General features: G+C 47.2%; 1 protein-coding gene across 5 annotated transcripts in view; it reads right to left on the bottom strand.

Moving 5' to 3' along the window:
* Positions 1 to 18,533, bottom strand: part of PKIB (cAMP-dependent protein kinase inhibitor beta) — a 53,621-nt gene extending 35,088 nt beyond the window's left edge. For 2 of the 5 annotated variants that reach the window (XM_068162324.1, XM_068162322.1), the window contains exon 1: positions 18,246 to 18,385. The gene's annotated coding sequence lies outside the window, so the exon portion shown is untranslated. Of the gene's footprint in view, positions 1 to 18,245; positions 18,387 to 18,425 lie in introns of those variants that run through there. The other 3 variants (XM_068162323.1, XM_068162325.1, XM_068162326.1) reach the window with 3 other exon arrangements.
* Between the last annotated feature and the right edge of the window lie 632 nt (positions 18,534 to 19,165).

Below are 19,165 nucleotides of genomic sequence, written 5' to 3'. Positions count from 1 at the left end.
GAGCTTTCACAGAGCAAGGAGAGGAACACACAGGTTTTTCCATACTGATCATCCCTGAAGCCCAGCAGCTCTCCATTGGTGGCTACAGAGGCAGCCCTGAAGTGCTGCAGGGTGTCTTTCTGAAAGGACAGCAACAGGAGAAATCAATCCCTGGAGCAGTGCTTTTTAAAGCAAGGTGATGAAGAGGAAATTTAAAAGTCAAATGCCCCAAAGAATCAACACCTGCTCTTGTCTACAGAGACATGTCTGACCTTGGGCAGTCAAGAGATGACAATTTATGTGCTTTATCTGCTGCAGATAAAGGCAGCAGAATAGATGAGAGAGCTGACAACAGCAGTTTCAAAACTAAATTCCTCTTTAAAACTCGTGATTAGAGGGAAAAGAGTGTCAGAAGCCCAGGCACACCCTAGCTGCTGCTTTTGGCCTCTTGTTGATGCTCAGCTGAAGCAATCTGCTGCCACACAAGGGCTTGCCAAATGCTGAATGGCAGCTGGAGGTGAGGGGCAATAAATTATGTCTGATCCCTAAAAGGGTGGAGAGGAAAAGCGAAGTGGAAAAAAAGGTTTTCTTCAGTCTTTATTCTTGCACTATGCAGCCCAAAGGGGTTCTCTGAAGGTTAGCACTGCACCTCTTTGCTTTGCCTGGAGCAACAGCATCTCTGCAAGCAGCAGGAGAGGGAAAGCAGGAATCACTAAACCTCAACCCCAACCTCTGCACACTCCCTTATAGCTTCACCCACCAAACAGGATTGTTCCAAGTGCTTTGCAATCCTCCCAGCAAAACTCCTTGGTGCTGTCAGTAGGGGAATGCAATTTTACACACTGTGAAAACACAGCATTTAGATTGGCATGTAGCAAGTAACAAAAAATCAGATGCCAATGGCAGAAGGGTAATAAGCCTGAAGGGAAGCAAGTGTGTTTGAAAGCTACTGCCCTATATCCAGCTTCACTGCTGAATCCACCACTTTTTCCCCTCTCTAATTTCGTGTCCTATTTTCATTGCATTTTCTCCTCCTTCCCCCCAAAGAGTTCTGCACGAGAACTGTGCACAAGGGTCTGTGTCATGCAGGCACTATCCTCACATTTGCTAACACTTCTTTTAACCTATCAGGCTCTGACTGACCACATCTGGTACCTCTGAGATCAAACCTGAACTAAAACAAAGGACTGAAGCCTTGGCACGCTGTGTATCCAAGGCTATCACATTGATAGTAACTGAAGGTCACCTCCGGATTGAGTGTGCTGTGAAACCAAACCTTAGGCAATCTGGTGGTGTTCCTGCTCTTCTCTCTTCTCTGGATACCACTGAAACGATAGGAGACTACTTATGCAGCTTTTAGCTGCCCACAAGTGAACATAATTCTGATGTTAATTCACCAGGCATTATTCCTGGTCGATCTCTCTCTCAATTATGCTCCTTTCATTCCAGGAATTAAATCTTCCCTGTACTCATACTGAGGAAAAGGACAAATGCACACTGGCTTGTTCTGACCACAGCTCACGTCAGTGCTCCACACAAGGGTATGTCCAGGCCACACATCAATCAACCACACAGCCTTACAGTGATGAGCAGATTTTTTAGTTGCCCTTGGTGTGGAGGACACCACCAAAGAAAAAGCAGAGCCAGTGTACCACTGGGCTGCAGAGATCCATCTGAGAGGCTAATGTAGCCAGGCACAATCTGTAACAGAGATTCTGAATTGTATAGGAAGCGAGATTTTCACCCTCTTTTACCCTGCTGAGTTGCTGGAACATGTCCAGAGGAGGGCAACAAAGCTGAGGAGGGGTTTGGAGCACAAGCCCTATGAGGAGAGGCTGAGGGAGCTGGGGTTGCTTAGCCTGGAGGAGACTTTTGCTTTCCTGGTATTCTCAGATAACTATGTCCAGAACTGTGTCCAGTTCTGGGCCCCTCTGTTTAGGAAGGATGTTGACTTGCTGGAACAAGTCCAGAGAAGGGAATGAAGTTGGTGAGGGGTCTGGAACACAGCCCTGTGAGGAGAGGCTGAGGGAGCTGGGGTTGCTTAGCCTGGAGAAGAGGAGGCTCAGGGGTGACCCTTATCACTCTCTACAACTACCTGAAGGGAGGTTGTAGACAGGCGGATGTTGGTCTCTTCTCCCAGGCAGCCAGCACCAGAACAAGAGGACACAGTCTCAGGCTGCACCAGGGGAGGTATAGACTGGATGTTAGGAAAAAATTCTTTGTAGAGAGAGTGATTGCCCATTGGAATGTGCTGCCTGGGGAGGTGGCGGAGTCACCATGACTGGAGGTGTTTAGGAAGAGACTGGATGAGGTGCTTGGTGCCATGGTTTAGTTGATTAGATGGTGTTGGATGATAGGTTGGACACGATGATCTCAAAGGTCTCTTCCAACCTGGTTTATCCTATCCTATCCTATCCTATCCTATCCTATCCTATCCTATCCTATCCTATCCTATCCTATCCTATCCTATCCTATCCTATCCTATCCTATCCTATCCTATCCTATCCTATCCTATCCTCAAGCTCAACAAGTCAGACCAGCATCACTACAAGACTCTACCCCTCAAGTCCAGGGTGGTCTGACACACAACTCCTTAGTCAGAGGAGAATGAGCTGAAAGTTCACAGCAAGTCCTTCACTGGCAGTTTTCTTTGAAACTGTACATGACTATAAAAGTCAAAGTCAGGCTATACCAATACCCTTCCTCAGGTTTCATGCAGCAAGAAAATATGCTGAATGCACACATCCAGGAGAGCTGGATTAAGTAGAGTGAGGTTTTTTTTCAGGCTGCTTACTAAGTGACCTGGAATAGTGGAATGGAACTGGACTATTTCAGTGGCTGTGAGAGAAAAATAAATGGAGTGAAACAAAAGTGCCCAGCTGGTGCAGCAGCAGAACATTTGCGTTGTGCAGCAGGTTTTACACGCCAGGAAGTGTTTCTGGCATCATAAACTTTTTCACAAGCAATTAATTCCCATTGCCAACCCCTTGGCCCAACTTCACCCAGAGTATGTTACTTGTGTGCATTAGTGCAAGAGCATACACACCTGGGTCTCTCAGGACACTTCCCTGGCAACACAGGTTGCCTGTTCTGCATTTTGAAGGCTTCGCCTCAGACCTCATTTTATTGGCAGAGGTGTTATGGATCAGAGGACAAGCCAACACTTTGATAAGCACAACCACTTTCTAGTGGCCTGCTCTACAGACATTGTGAAGGCTGCCAATGCTCTTTCTTGAGTCCCAAACCAGTATGCCTGGCCTCTGTGCTCTCCTTCTCCAGCATTAAAATCAAAGGGGGGTGGGGGGAGAGGTTAAAAGTGGTTTGAGGCAGACAGGTGAACATGGGTCTACATTTAGCCCATATTTGTAGCTAAACTGCAGAAGCTGTTCTATCAGCCAGTGACTCCTTCCCAGCCAAGAAAGAGGACTGGGAAAAAGAGAAAAGCATGGAATGGCTTAGGTTGGGAGGGACCATGGAGATCATCTACCCCAACCTGCCTGCCATGGGCAGGGATGCCTCTCAACTAGACTAAGCTGCATATCCAACCTGGCCTTAAACACCCCCAGGGAGGAGGCATCCACAGCCTCTATGGGCAGCCTGTTCCAGTCTCACCACCCTCATACTGAAGAGGAGATTCCTGAGCAGAGATTAATGGCTTAATGAAGAGATTTAATGAAAAGCATAGCTAATATCAACAGCAGTATCTGTATAAAGCATACAGAGTTATACTCAGCCCAGCAAGTGCACAACAGTCAGAATAAGTGGGAAAGCAGCTCTCAGGAGCAGAATGATGAGTGAGACCCTCCAGAGATGAAAACCCTCAAGAGCCAGAAGACCTCTGAGAAACCTCTCCTCAGCAAACTTCCCACTTCATAATAAGTATGACATTTATGGTATGGGATACACCTGTGAGCCAGCTTGGAGAAGCTGCCCTGACTTTTATTCTTCCCATCTTAAGCTCCTGGCTGACTACAAACTGCTAATGACTTGCATATCATGGCTACCCCATGACTATCCCAGCAAAATCAGCAAAATGTGAAAGATCTGGGTGCAGATCTCCAGATGTTGCAGAGCCAGCAAGGGGATTCATGAGAAAATCCACTCCTGCCTCACAGCTGCCAGCTGAAGGGTGGCCTCCAGCCACACAGGAACACTTCCTACACAGAATGCCCCACAACCAACTGGTGGAAGCCTCCTCACCAACCCACAGCACAAAGGGATATGTGGGTTACCGAAACAGCCAGATGTGACTCAGCAGCAGGTGGGAGAAAATGTCAAAGAATGGTGCAGCTGCTGGAGGAAGGCTCATGCCACAAATGGCCAGGGCACCACCAAGCTGAGGTGGAGGCATGAGGCCAAAGCCAACAGTGTGAATGCTCAACAGAGGAAACATGACAAGGATCAGGCAAATAGTTGCATGTCCCATGGTCTTGGCTGTGGAGAAGGAGGTACTTGCCACAGTCCTGGGACGTACTCCTATGCCACACATCAACATCTAGGCTTCCCTGAAGCTCATTCTGGATTAACTGGAAAACGGCTCTCACTACTTAGTCCCAGAGAAACAAGACAAGTGGAAAATCAGGGTTCATGGCAAAAATGCCTTTCCAAAATCGAGCTGTGAAAGATAAAAAGAGAGGTTTAGATGAATCTCTGAATTAGAAGTTATTTAGAATAAACCTTTATTTAGAATAAACCAAACCAGGTTGGAAGAGACCTTCAAGACCATCGTGTCCAACCCATCAACCAATCCAACCCACCCAAACAACTAACGCATGGCACCAAGCACCCCAGCAAGTCTCCTCCTGAACACCTGCAATGACGGCGACTCCACCACCTCCCCAGGCAGCCCATTCCAATGGGCAATCACTCTCTCTGTATAGAACTTCTTCCTAACATCCAACCTGAACCTCCCCTGATGCAGCCTGAGACTGTGTCCTCTTGTTCTGGTACTGGGTGCCTGGGAGAAGAGACCATCATCCGCCTGGCTACAACCTCCCTTCAGGTAGTTGTAGAGAGTGATAAGGTCACCCCTGAGTCTCCTCTTCTCCAGGCTGAGCAACCCCAGCTCCCTCAGTCTTTCCTCATAGGGCTTGTGTTGCCAAACACCCCACCAACTTTGTTGCTCTTCTCTGGACTCATTCCAGCAAGTCAACCTCCTTCCTAAACTGAGGGGCCCAGAACTGGACACAGTACTCGAGGTGTGGCCTAACCAGTGCAGCGTACAGGGGCAGAATGACCTCCCTGCTCCTGCTGGCCACACTGTTCTTAATGCAGGCCAGGATGCCATTGGCCCTCCTGGCCGCCTGGGAACTGATCAACCCCCCCTCCCCAACCCTAAACCCAAACTCAGTTGGACTTGCAAAGCCAGAGAATGTTTTGTTGCTTTAGGAATGAATTGATGAATAAATAAAAGCAGATTAAATCTCTCTTTGAGGTGCTCCTATCTGTTCCTCTGTACCCACTGTCAATTTAAGTCTTTGACTATGACTAAGTAAAAACTGTGAAAACCCCACTCCTTACTCCTTATCAGTTTGGAGGTGTAATAGAAAAGCTCTTTTGATCTGTTTGTTGTTTTGGTGGGGTTCTTTTGGTTTGGTGGTTGCTGGGGTTTTTTCTTTTCATTTGGTTGTGTTGGTTTGTTTTTTAATCTGAATCATCCATCAATCTAAAGCTCTGTGCAATTCCTACATTATCTGAGCAGCCATTGGTGATTCAAAGCAAGGATTAGTAACAAATCTGTGCTACACCACAAGCATTAAAGCTGCAAGTTAGTAGATGAGAAAAGGGCAGAGGCATTTGATAACTAAAATGACCTTCCCTACAGATTTCCCCATGTGATTACCAGTATCTTTTCCAGTTATACAGGGCCACTGGTACACTGCAACATCAAAGCTCTCCCTGAATTGTGGAGTCAAGAATGAAATCATCATTACCAGCAAAACAGGAGAAGCCTCACACAGTGCAATTCAGTACTGCACACACAGTGCAAAACAGTGCAAACCAATCAGGAAAATCTTCTGAGGGAGCTGGGATTATTTAGCCTGGAGAAGAGGAGGCTCAAGGGAGACCTCATTGCTCTCTACAACTACCTGAAAGGAGGTTGTAGCCAGGAGGGGGTTGGTCTCTTCTCCCAGGCAACCAGCACCAGAACAAGGGGACACAGTCTCAAGCTGTGCCACGGAAAGTTTAGGCTGGAAGTGAGAAAAAAATCTCTTCACAGAGAGAGTTGTTAGCCATTGGAATGTGCTGCCCAGGGAGGTGGTGGAGTCACCATCCCTGGAGGTGTTCAAAAAGGGATTGGACGTGGCACTTGGTGCCACGGTTTAGCAGCCACGAGGTCTGTGGTGACAGGTTGGACTTGATGATCTTTGAGGTCTTTTCCAGCCTTATTGATTCTATGATACTTTAATAAACTCTATTAAACCCAAGCATCAGGACCAGTCCCAGCATTAAACAAACTGCTGAACAAGGAGCAGTCTTTTTGTGGGAAATGTATGGCCAGAGGACGTGTTCTAACCTTGGTATTTCTACAGCATCCATTCAGTTCTTAAGGGTGGAGAGGGAAAACCAAGATTTCAAAGGCTGTTCAAAGTGTCCTACACCTTGAAGAAGGAAAGTAGCCTGCATTGGGGTATCTGCTACACCTCCTGAAACATGAGATGGTAACTGAGTACAACTGCTGTCACCTAGACACATGCAGTCAGCCACTGCTCTCCTCAAGAGGCTAAGAAAGCATTCACAAGGTCTCCTTAGATCAGCTCTAAGAAAGTACTCACAAGGTCTCCTTAGACCAGTCCTGCCTTTTATCTCACTCCTCTGCCCAGTATCCTGGACACCCATTGTCAAAGCCATGGTGCACAGCCCTGTGGTCAAACGGTACAGCAAGGAGTCCTCAAGCCCTTCCCACACGCCACAGACCTTGATCCTGAGCCACCCGCTGTCCCCCCTCACCCCAGCTCTGCTCCCTCCCATGGGTGACTGCCTTCCCTGAGGTGATCAAGTGAACATTCCATAAACACAGCACCCAGAAAGAAGCACAGGCTGTTGAGGAGCCATTTCCCAGAGATTTGTTACCAAATGCAGCATGATCCAAGGCACGGGGCGGGGTGGCGGAGAGGAGGAAGAGGGAAACAAACCCCCAACACAGCAAACAATCAATCAGTCAAACAAGCAAAACCCCCACCCACCAAAATAATTAACTGTTATGTTTCTTCCCCCCTCTAATTTAGAAAATGAGTGTGCAGCATGCAGATGCCACAGAATTAGTGGTGGGTTGTTTTTTTTCCCCTGGCGTTTTGTTCACAGTTTAAACATTCCGATTGGAGCTCTCAATAAGCATTTGTTCAATGTTTAGCACAGCTAAGCTCTGTTTTCATCCAGGGAAGCGGCATTTCAGATGTTGCAGTTCACCAGGGGATGCTGAGAGCTGCGTTCAGGCAGGGTGGCATTTCTCCTAGGATCCACAACTCCAGAGCTCTCCCTGGGAATGCCTTTTCCTGCCGAGCGGCAGCAGCTTTTCCACTGGAACACGATTAACGATGTAACACATCACTGCAGCTCCTCTGCAGCTTCCACTGGCAAACAAGCTGCTGCTCCTCTCTGTGAGATCCCAGCTCTCTCCTCAGCTTCCCTTTCCCCTTACACTCCCACCCTTGAATTCAGTCACACAAACCTACAGGGAAACATGTGAAGATGCTTCCTGAAGAGATGTAACATGGGGAACAGAGCCTCTGCTCTGCTCCTCACTCAAAATAAGCCCATGTGCCTTTTAAACCGTCCATATGCTTATTTTCTTGACAATTTTTGAGACTCCCATACTGCAGCCAGTCGTGAGCATGTCATAAATCTCCTTCCTCGGCGTCAGGTTTCACCCCCTAGCAGAGGATTCACTCCTCTGAACAAACCCAGAACAGCTCCAGCCGCTCCCAAGTTAGGCACTGGCTGTGCTGGCACCGTGCAAGCGCAGCTCCAACACCACCAAGCTGTTTTTAGCTCCCATGCTGCCTCAGGCTGAGCATCTTCCCCCTCATCACATCCCATTTAGCGATGAGCCATCAGTATGCCACTCATGCTTTTGATCCCTACACTCTCTTAAGAGATCAAGCCTTAAAAATGCCTCCATCAAAACAGCATGTCTCTATGTATGAGCTGATCAAGGCCTTCGTCCCAAAACATTTGGGAGGTCAACATGAGAAGTAGGAAATCAGAAGTAGGTTTTATCCAGCATGTATTTTGTTCAACTGTCTAGACTGGCTGGTTGCCTGACAGAACAGTTCAGATTTGCACAAGAGGAGGGAAGCCAGATCCCCCTGCCAGCTCCTGGTAAGACATCTGAGTGGATATCCCCATTTTGGGAGCAATTTAATTTCAAATGGTAATTATGTTCCCCCTTTGATGGGCTCCTGCTTTTCTAAGTCTAAAAGTGCTGGACTGGCTCCCTTGTCACAGACACAACTACCCAGCCCACTGCTTTTCATGCATCCAATGTGACTCTCATCAGATGGCAGCTCGGGCTGACAGCCCCACTTTTCTCTGAAATACTGACATTGGAAAGTCTTAACTAGGAAATTGAGATTATGGGAGATGTCCTTTGCTCCAGAGACAGCAGTCTGCTGGCTGTTATCTCTGCTCACCAGCTCTCTCTCAGGAATAGTGCAGGCACACATGTATTCATTCCTACCCTGAATTACAGACAGGTCTGCACTGGAAATCCCAGCTTTTTGGCGGCTTTTAACCAAATGGAAACAAACAACAGCATTAGGATGGGGAGAGTGGTGGTGGGGAGGCTCTGTGCCATCCAAAATTGAAATTGATCTCTTTGCAACCTTACACACTTCTTCCTAAGTTCTGATAAGGTAGAGAAAAGAGGCCAAGATACAGACTTGAACAAAGACATTATTGTTTCCCTTCAAAACGTAGGCTTAGGAAACTTACAAAGTTAAAACATTGAAGGTTAAGAGCTCACCAAGCCATGCAGCATGCTTAAAAATGTTTCCTCTTTTCAAAAGCACATCTGTGAATCTCAGCTTTCAGTTCTCCCAGAGGATAAATGTTGATTTCATTTGAAGCAATAGAGTTGCTGGTTCTAGGTTTTACAGAAAGCTAAAGAAACAATCGGCTTCGAAATTCATTACGGTGTGATGTTTTAGTTGGCTTTTTGGTTTAGCAGGCAGAGCCACGAGGCAGACAGCACTCCACCTGGACTTGCAAAAGAGGTCAGAGGGGAGAATAGAAAGAATAGAATAGAATAGAATAGAATAGAATAGAATAGAATAGAATAGAATAGAATAGAATAGAATAGAATAGAGTAGAGTAGAGTAGAATAGAATAGAATAGAATAGAATAGAATAGAATAGAATAGAATAGAATAGAATAGAATAGAATAGAATAGAATAGAATAGAATAGACCTTCAAGATCATCGCGTCCAACCCATCGTCCAACACCACCTAATCAACTAACCCATGCAACCAAGCACCCTGTCAAGTCTCCTCCAGACAGGGTGCTTGGTTGCATGGGTTAGTTGATGGGTCAGTTGAAATTTGCTAAGCTTTCTTCTCCACTTTTTAAGACACTTCATCAATTGCTATTCCTTTCTCAAGCGGCATCCAAATGTGTTTGTTCTCTCTCGACATGACTCGATTTAACTTTCTACACAGGACAGCTTGTTAGCCAGCCACTTAATTAGCACAGTGAATAGACAGTTGAATGTCTGAGTATACTCATCCAAGATAGCTAAGCTTCTGTAACAACATTCAGTTTCCATGGCAAGATTGTTCATAGAATGGCTTGAGTTGACAGGAACCTTAAAGATCATCTAGTTCCAATCCCCCTGCCATGGGGAGGGAGAACTGCACTAGATCAGCTTGCTCAAACCCTCATCCAGCTTGGCCTTAAACCCTTACAGGGATGAGGGGTCCACAACCTCTCTGGGCAACCCATTCCAGTGTCTCACCACCCTCATGATACTCAAAACAAGGAATTGTCTCTGCTTCAGCGTGATTCTAGGAGGTAGGTTTCCATTTGGAAGTATTTTAATAATCTGTGAAGGCAAATGAATTAGTGTCACAAACTGATACCCCATTTATTCTGTTTTACTCTGAAATGCTACTTCCAGCTACCTGCAATGAAAATCCAGAAGGAGAGAGTCTCAGAATCACAGAACTGTTTTGGCTGAAAAAGATCTGTAACATCATTGAGTCCAACCATTACCTAGCTACCATGTCCCTTAGCACCACATCTCTGTATGTCTAGCCTTGTCTGTTGGGGCAGGGTGAGGGGAAGGAAAGCAATCAGCACAGCTACTGCAGAATAGGTTATTAATTTGTAGATATTTTTAGTAATCCCCTGGGTGAAGAACAAGCTATTCTGGTATTTCAATGGGTCCAGCTTGAACTGTCACGTTGGAGAAACATCCAGAAACAAAATATCCAGGCTTTGGGATGCTAGATACCAAGTCTCCCACTTCCCTTCCCATCTCTGAGCCAAACAGCTGCTGTAGCAGCTTTGAGCACTCAGCTGTATCTGGTGCATCAGTAGCAGGCTACTGGCTGTGCTAACTCAACACTGAGGCACTGAGATGGCTTCTCCTCAACCTGAGGAGAAACTTCTTTACAGTGAGGGTGACAGAGCACTGGAACAGGCTGCCCAGGGGAGGTTGTGAAGTCTCTGTGACAGTTCTCACCACCACAGTCTCCTTCTCTGGAGACTTTCAAAACCCACCTGTATGCATTCCTGTGTGGACTACCCTAAGTGATCCTGCTTTGGCAGGGGGGTTGGACCCAATGATCTCCTGAGGTCCCTTCCAAGCTTTAATATACTGTGATACTGTGATAAGAAGGACCACAGAAGTGTCCTTAAAAAGAACTGTGTGGCCAACTTGTACACTCTCTTCAAGGTGGATGTTCTAAAACTACCAGTTCAGAACAGAAGAAGCTTGTACTGCCTTTTCAGCAAGTCTTCTTCCTGAAGACATCATGTTCTGGCTCTGTGCTATGTGCCTTCCACCTTTAAGTGGAGCGCTTCCAACCACATCCACAAGAGGATGCTTCCATTAGTAATTATTTTTATTCACTTCAGTTCCACAATTCGAGCTTTTCCAGAAGACAAATGCAAGTTCTTCCAACCCTGACAGGCTTAACTCCTTTTGAAGCTTTTCAAGTGCTCCTAGTGATGGTTTCTGAGTAATGCTGGGGAAGAGCGAGGAGGTGGCTGGAAGCACTCTTGGCTTCTTAATGCAAGCTCTTTTATACTACTCAGGGAACACACGTTCAATCACTGCTTATGAATCAACTTTGACAACGTGGAGAGGAGCCTTGATGTTTGTTTAAGTGAGACTGTATTTTAGAAGCAAATGCTTTTATTTCACTTATTTTTTTGGTTAAACAGAAGCAACTCAGTCTTAACGATACATTAGTGAGTGGCTTTCTTCCCTGCAGACTTCATTCTCTTGAGGTTTCACTGCACTCCAGCTCTTCTGAGAAGACATGCAGAGAAAATGTGTGAAGGGTAGCATAGATTTCATAACACCTGAGCTTCCCAAGAATAAAAGCAAGCCAGATGTACTTGGAGAACCCAAGCCCCACTGAGGGACATTGCTTTAAAACACCACTGCACGTGATGCCTCTTTCCAAGAAAGCAATAGGATCAGCGTCCGTCATTTTTGAACACAAAACATGAATATCATCTTAAAACTTTAGCCAAACATGCTGGCAGAAATCCTTGCCTATTTCTGGTGCTGTATTAGGCCTTGGACAAAGCTTTGCTTAGGTGAACTAAAGCTGCAGCAAGCTGAGCTAGACTTGGAGCCTGAAACAGAGCACATGCAGCACACTTAAGAGACTGTTTTACAGCCTTGAATGCAACCATACTTAAACCAGATTATACTGGCCAGATATGTAGGGCAGAGACTGCAAGCCACTATGGTGAGCACTTACTTCTTTCTGGGGGTACTGCCACTGGCCCTCTTTCAGTCTGGCAAAGCAGGGTCACTCTTCCCTGTTACATTTTCACACATAGATGGGACCAGGGACTTTGCAGCAACTTTTCAGCTTTGAACTTGGGTTGATAGGGTTGAAGGATAGCTCAGGATGGACAGGAAGCTTGGGAGGCCCCCGGTCTGGCCCTGCTGCAGCAAACTCAGTGCTGAGGTCAGACAAGGGCTGGAAAAACTCCAGCTGGCACATCCTGTCTGGGCAGCCTGCGCCTCTGCCACACTAGCCTCAGGGAAAAGCCTGTGTTTAAGTGGTGACCTGGCAGTGCTGGGTCAACGGTGGGATTCAATGAGTGTCAGGTGTCATCAAGAGCTACTTTTACTGTCCAGTGCTTCTTCTGGCCCCACAGGTGGGGGGAAAGTCCCCTCCAACAGGTGTTCTGGGAGGGCTGGCTGATCCTCTTGGCCCATCTGCTCCTGCTCCCCTGAGACAGTAGGCAAAACAGGTGACAGCTCTTCTGGGGCAGAGCAGCAGCCACCCTCAGCTTCTCTGTCTCCTGCTCCACATGCCAGTCCCTGGGGGACAGGAGGAACAGGACTGTCTTGGGCTGGCTGCTCTGCTGCCCTTCCCTATGCAGCATGGCAGCCAGCTGGAGACAGCAGCACTGCTCTGGCAATCATAATATCACAGTATCACCAAGGTTGGAAGAGATCTCAAAGATTATTGAGTCCAACCTGTCACCACAGACCTCATGACACAGTATCAGAGTATCAATGCCACAGGACATGTAGAAGATGCATAGTCCTTCTCTATCTCCTGGGGTGGATGAGTCCAAGAACCACCTCTCAGCTCCTCTGACCTCTGTGGTTACTCCAAGTGTCCTGACAATGGCATGCCCAGGCCCTTGTCACATCTCCAGCCTGGCTCTCCTCATGTTCATTTCTCTTGGCTCCATTTCTTTCAAAGCCCATCACACAGCTACTGCTAACTGTTTTGTATTCTCAACTAACTCAAACCACCGTGAAGAGTATCCCGGTGGCATTATCCTTCAACAACCCTTCAGCCTGCTCCATCAGGAATAACAATCACAGAGACCACACCCAGAGATCTGAAGGCATTTGGATTTGTCTTGTTAGAACAGCTTGTGTACCCCAGTGATGTTCTAATTTTAATACTTGTTTCTGTTGACCTGCTGGCTTCTCTTTACACAAACTGAGTTGCAGGATGTTGATCCGATCCAAGGCTGATTCCAAAGGAGGGATTTTCATTGCTGAGAAGGAAGCTGTACCTACCCAGGAGGTGTTGAATGCAGCATATGTTCCAAGGGCATTTCAACAGCTCTGCAGCTGCACTGCTGAACACAGTTAGAGGTTACTCAGGAGCCTGTGGGCAAACTGGTGCATTTCCCACAGAACCGTTGTCAAAGATAATTGAAAAAGGCTAAAATAAAAGGCTGCCCATTTGCCCATGAAGGCTGGAGAGCAGCAGGGATTATTCCCCTGTTCTGCATCAGCAGGTGTTAGCTTCTCCAAACACAAACAGCACTGTGTACTACCAACCCCACTGCACCTTCCTCTGTCAGAATGAATGTGCAGACAGGATGGGGAAAGCCAAGAGAGAGGAAAGCAATGGGTTGCTATCATTAGGCATGCAGCAAATACTGCTTAATCTGGATTAAAGAAGAAAAAAGCAAGAAGTGCTCCCTGATCTGCAATTGCTTCTCTAGAATGTTCCTAAGGACACCAGAGAAAATGGAAGGCTTTTAATTAAGAGCTGCATCCTTGCAGCATAACCTGGCACTGTCCCCACCTTTGGTGTCAGCAGGGAAGGATGTGTGCTACATACTAGAGCAAGCGCACACCAACACAGAAAAGCTGCTGTCATCTCTATGCAGCACTTACTGTGCTCTGGCAAGCCAGCTGAAGAGCCAAATACCTTAGCCTGGATGCACCTGACACAGCTCTGTGCTCAAAGGCTGCTCAAGGTAAAGGTCTTGCCACGTGCAGTGCCAACCTGACCAGCTGGGAAAACTGTAATCTCCCTTCACTCACAGGTTTTTTAGGCTGCAGTCAGATAACTGCCTTGGCTGCAGCTAAGCCATGTGGTGGGCTCCCACTCCTGACTCTGCAGGTCAAGTTAAACACTTCTGCTGGCAGGGTTTTAAGATCCCTTGGATCGGTCTGAACTGAAACAGACTGGGTAGCACCTACACATGCTGCCACATCCCACACTTCTGAGAGCAAAGCAACTGCTGGTGAGGGGTGGGGTGTGAGAAACTGCTGTGGGAGTTGCCTCTTAAACCAGCTGGGAGGCATCCAGCCCGGTGTGCCCATTGGCAGCTCCCCAGAGCTCAGGAAGAGGCATGTGGGGCTGCCAGGAGAGGATACGTCCTTGCGGAGAGGAAGGAAGAATGCTTGACTCCATTGAAGAGCAATAAGATGAGGCAGGGCATATGTGCTTCTTCCCAGAGAAAAAGATGTTCTTGTGCACCTTGCTCCCCCTTTGCTAAAATGAACTGGGAGAATAAATTCAAACATGATCACTATACAAGCATGGCACTCTGCTTTACTGAGGAATGCAGGCCTCAATAATAGAGAAATGGTTTCTAAAAGGTGTAAAGAAGAGATCTGGACAATTTGAGTGCAGACAAACATTGAAAAATAAATCAGCATTAGCCACTAAGCACTTTACTGAATTGGTTTCACTTACATATATACATCTATGTTCAGAATGCAAGTCCAGCTGTTATCATTCCTACAACCCAAAGAAACCTGGCAGATCAAGTTACCACACCATTAAAGCTCCCTGAAAACCCACCAAAAAACAAACCCAGAACAGAAGAAAACAAAAGCCCAAAGCAATTTTTAGGGAGGTAATGAAACAGAGAGGAAGGACCAGTATTGTGGTGGAAAGACAAGGAAAGGGAGGAGCAAACGAGCGATTACTGATAAATACAGCTCCTACCTTCAGTTATGCAACAGAACAAATAATCAGCACAATAATCACCACTGAAAAATCAATAAAAGCATCAGGTGTTTACAAAGGCCTTGCTAAACTCCCAGTACTTTTTCACAGTTCTCCTGTCACAACACCAGGAAAGTGCTACAGCATCTTGCCATGTAGAGAAAGTAGAAGAGGACATTTGGACATGACCATAAGCAGAACAAACGGCAGTGGCAGGAAGCAGCAAATTAAAGTCTAAGTAAAAAAATTGCCAGCAATTCAGAGAAACTGTAAGTGGGAGAGAGTAGGTTTTACTGTGACCACAGTCACTGTTTGCACCCAGTCAAGGCAACTAGGAGTATCTAAGAGGATTAAATTATGGACTAGGAAAGCAAAAGGTGAGTTTACGCAGTTGAGGAACAACAGCAGTTATATAGAGCTCATTACCAGAAACATCTCAGACAAATAGAGCTTGTTTTGAGGAGACTCTGAAGGAGAAAAGGCATCAAAGACTGCACTCCCAAGGAGCAGAAAAACTGGAAAATGTAATCACCAGCCTTTGAGTGGCTGTAGCAATGGAGCTCAGCATCCTATGGAGCACTCACATGGATTTTCTGATGTCTAATAAGCTGATCGCTTGCTACAGCTCTTCCCTCCGTGGGGGCATCAGCCTCATGTCTCTCATCAATCTGGTCACCAGCAGTCTGGAGGTCTGTAAGAATTTTATCACTCTGATCTCTCTATTCTTCTGTTTATATTGGTTGAAATTGATCCCCATGGGTAAAATACTACTCCAGGGCAATGAGGGGAGCTATCAGTCAGATAACATGATTGCTCTTTTAGCTTCATCTCCTTAGGAAATCATGTTGCAAAGAATACAGTCAGGACAGAAGGGAAGAAATAGCAAACAGAAATCTCAAACAGGAGAACTTCTCACCCCAGAATTATTAAGTCAACTACAGAAGACATTCTTTCACGTGAGGATAGGCAGATTTGGGAGCTTTTCACAAACATTGACTTTCTAGGATTTCTGCTAAGCCACACTCTTAGGCTGCAATGAAAATCTGGATGATCCTCTTGTAAAAATGTAAATGCCAGAATCTTAATCCGTTCTAACACAGATGTTTTACTGTCCAAATACTCCTCCCAGACAAGATAGCTTGGATTTACTTTTGTAATTCTCCCTTTTCAGTGCTGGTGGCAATTCCATGGATCTGAGTTGCCAGTCTGGACACCACAGAAAGGAACAAATCAATCCATCAACACAACACCCTGCATTGTGTCACTGCTTCTAAAACCATTTGGAGAGAACAAGGAGCAGGCTAGAGTGACACAGAGGCTCTTTGGCCGTCGAGATTCAGAGAGCACAGCAATTTCCCTCACTCTTCCCCTAAAGCCAGTTAAGTGAGCAAGGTCCTGGAGCATCCGCACTAGACAAAGAAATCAATGAAGTCCAGCAGAAAGCCCAGCAGGAGTTTGAGGAATGTGTGTTCTCCCGCAAGAGTGATCTCAGCTGATGGAGAACACCACTCGTACTATTCCTTACAGATTTTCACCTCAGGTTTTAGCAATCAAAGGAAGCAGGCACCTTCTCAACGACTACAACCATTCATCGTTACAGCAACAGAAAATATGATTGCAACAGGACTGATCAAGAAGTGGACACCGGGGAACGATTTTGCACCTCCAGAGAGATGAACACCGCGATCTGAGTCCCTCTTTCTCTCTGCATTTCCTGGTTTGCAGCAGTATTTTTAAAAGTTGTCCCGATTTTGACGTTCATGCACATTTCTAGAACACAGTGATCCATGCTATGCTGTATGGATTAAATGTGTTTCCCTCATGAGAAGTCCCAGACAAAGCGGGCTGGTTTCTTTCGTTTAGAACAGGATCTATTTCAAAACCAATCTACAGAACTAAACCCTCACAGTGACTGCTTTTAGAAGTTCTCTGGCTATTCCTAGTGAAGCTTCAATTGTCCTCACCTCTGTCTAAGGTTGTTTTTTATCAACCACAGTGTAACATTTCATAAACACTGTAACACAAATTTTCAACTTCATCATTTCAAAAAGAATTCTAATAATTAAAGAAATAAAGCCACAAAACAATAACACCTCCCCCCCAAACAAATGAGTAAAACCACCACCACCAAAAAAATCCCAACCAGACCTTTCTCATCCCCTGACTTCTTCAGTGAGGGAAAGACACACAAAGCGTCATGGACTTTCCTTCAGCTGTTTTCAAGGTCTCTCTTCTAATCAAATAGTTAATCCAAACTGGGTTTTGCTAGCTACAAAAGGTGAAGTTATGCTGGGGAAATCAATAGTCCCTATGTATTTTCACATTCATAACTTCTGACCACAATGCCCCCGCAGGCATCTCAAGATTTTCTTGGAATGGCCGCAGTCTCACTGCTTTTCAAAGTTCAGATCTTGAAGAACTGTGTACCTTTAGCAGGGTGTATCCGTACTAACAGCATGACGTAGATCATTTTATCTAGGGCTTCAGGAATAGGTTCAATACCCTTTGACTTCGTCCCTCGCTCTTCAGAGTCCACAAACAACTTTTAACAAATGCTGAGTGCATCATTCATAACTGCACTAAGGGGGAAAAGAATTCTCTTACTGCCAACGTTTTGTTGTAATCAGAAAGGAAAACTCCTGCCCTGTGAGCAATCAAAGTAAAAGGACACTCCTTGCAAGGACTTGCAGTCACAGAAGGATGTAAGTCAGTGATGCAGTCTGATTTTCTAGGAACATCAACAAACTTCGTGTTACTTGGTCATCGTCTAGTCCAGGCAACTTTAATTATCGACTTCACGCACATTTTGCGGAAATGTATTTTAATGTAACTAAGCACCGTCATCACGTAACTAAAGCCGGGGTTTTCACTCTCTTGATTAATTTGACCGTACAAACATAATTTCACAAAGGAGCTGTCGATAACAATTGCACCTGGAGCACTTGTGATTGCTTTTCTGCCGGAGAACAAGTCGTGTTAGTTTTCTTCCTGATAAGAGGCAGCCAATTTCTGCCACCTCTCAGCGGTTTCCCTGAGCACTTTCTAAAGGTTACCACCAACGTCAACGAACACAAAACCTGCTCGGTCCAAGCGCAAGGAAGCACCCAGGACAGGGAGGCACGGACAGACCACTAGTGACATATCCACGGTCACGCAGGACACCTGGCACTCGGTCGAACACTGGACCTCAGGTCCCGTGGAGCGCCCTTAGCAGCGCCTTCACCTCCCTTCTCCCACAGCTCCCAGGCTGCGCGTCCTCTGCTCTAACTTCTCCCCGTTCCCTCCCCAAGAGCCGGTCCAAGGGGTGCCCAAAACAAACGGCCCCTGCAGGGCCACTCAGGGTTCTGACCCGGGGTTGCCGCGCCCGTTACCTGGACTCTGCGCTTCGGCGGGGCTCGACCAGCCGGGACCGCTCGGGAGCGCAGGCACAGGGTGAGGGCTCCCCCCCGCGCCTCCGCTCCTGGGGACGTCCAGCCAACAGCCGGCGGAACGGTGCCCTGCTGCGCTCCCCCCGCCCTCCAGCTTGGCTCCCGCCCTCTAGCCGCACTCACCCGGTGCAGAGGTGCCGCTCCCGCGGCCGGCGGGTCCCTGCCCTCTGCCCACGCAGCTGCGGGAGCCGCGGCCGTGGCTGGAGGCGGCGGGGCTGCCGTGCCCGCCCTGAGCCGCACCTCCCGCCTCCGCCGGCACGCCCGGCCCGCTGCCCGGCCCGCCTGGCCCTTGCGACGCCGTGGGGCACCACTCCCCAACACACCGAGTGTGGGACGGCACAGCTTGACCCTCCCCACCGTGTCCAGCTTGCCTCTGCAGCCTGGAGAGAACACCTACCACCGACCCCTCACCTCCAACAAGCGCTGAGGATCTCTGTCCTCCTTGGCCTTCCTAAAGGCAGAGGGCTGTCCCTCTGCAAACTGAGGGCATTAAAGAGAGCAGATCCTGCAGCCCGCTCACCCCAAACAGCAGGCAAAAGGCAGCTCTTACCTGGAGCCTTGTTCATTTTAAGTCTCAGTTCTTCGTGTTGCACTTTCTTCCCCCCCCCCCCCCCCCCCCTTTTTTTTGGCTGCAATCCCTCAAACTGCACCAGCAGAATGACACAGGACATCCTCCTGCTCCTGCCCGATGCAAGCAGCTGGTGTCTGACAAATTCTGGTGTGAAAACAATACAGAAAGTTGGCACCTGGATGAAGCCATACGTGACCCTTTTTGGCTACAAGCTTTATGACACCGCACAAAGGCAGCTGCACGAAGTCTGTTCTCTGACCTCCGGGATGTGCCTTTGTGCAGGTGCTTGGAA

Source organism: Melanerpes formicivorus, unplaced genomic scaffold, assembly GCF_026170545.1.
Source record: "Melanerpes formicivorus ecotype bairdi unplaced genomic scaffold, bMelFor1.0.p_v2 SCAF_63, whole genome shotgun sequence".
NCBI classification, from domain to species: domain Eukaryota; kingdom Metazoa; phylum Chordata; class Aves; order Piciformes; family Picidae; genus Melanerpes; species Melanerpes formicivorus.
This window is presented reverse-complemented; position numbering and strand designations above follow the sequence as displayed.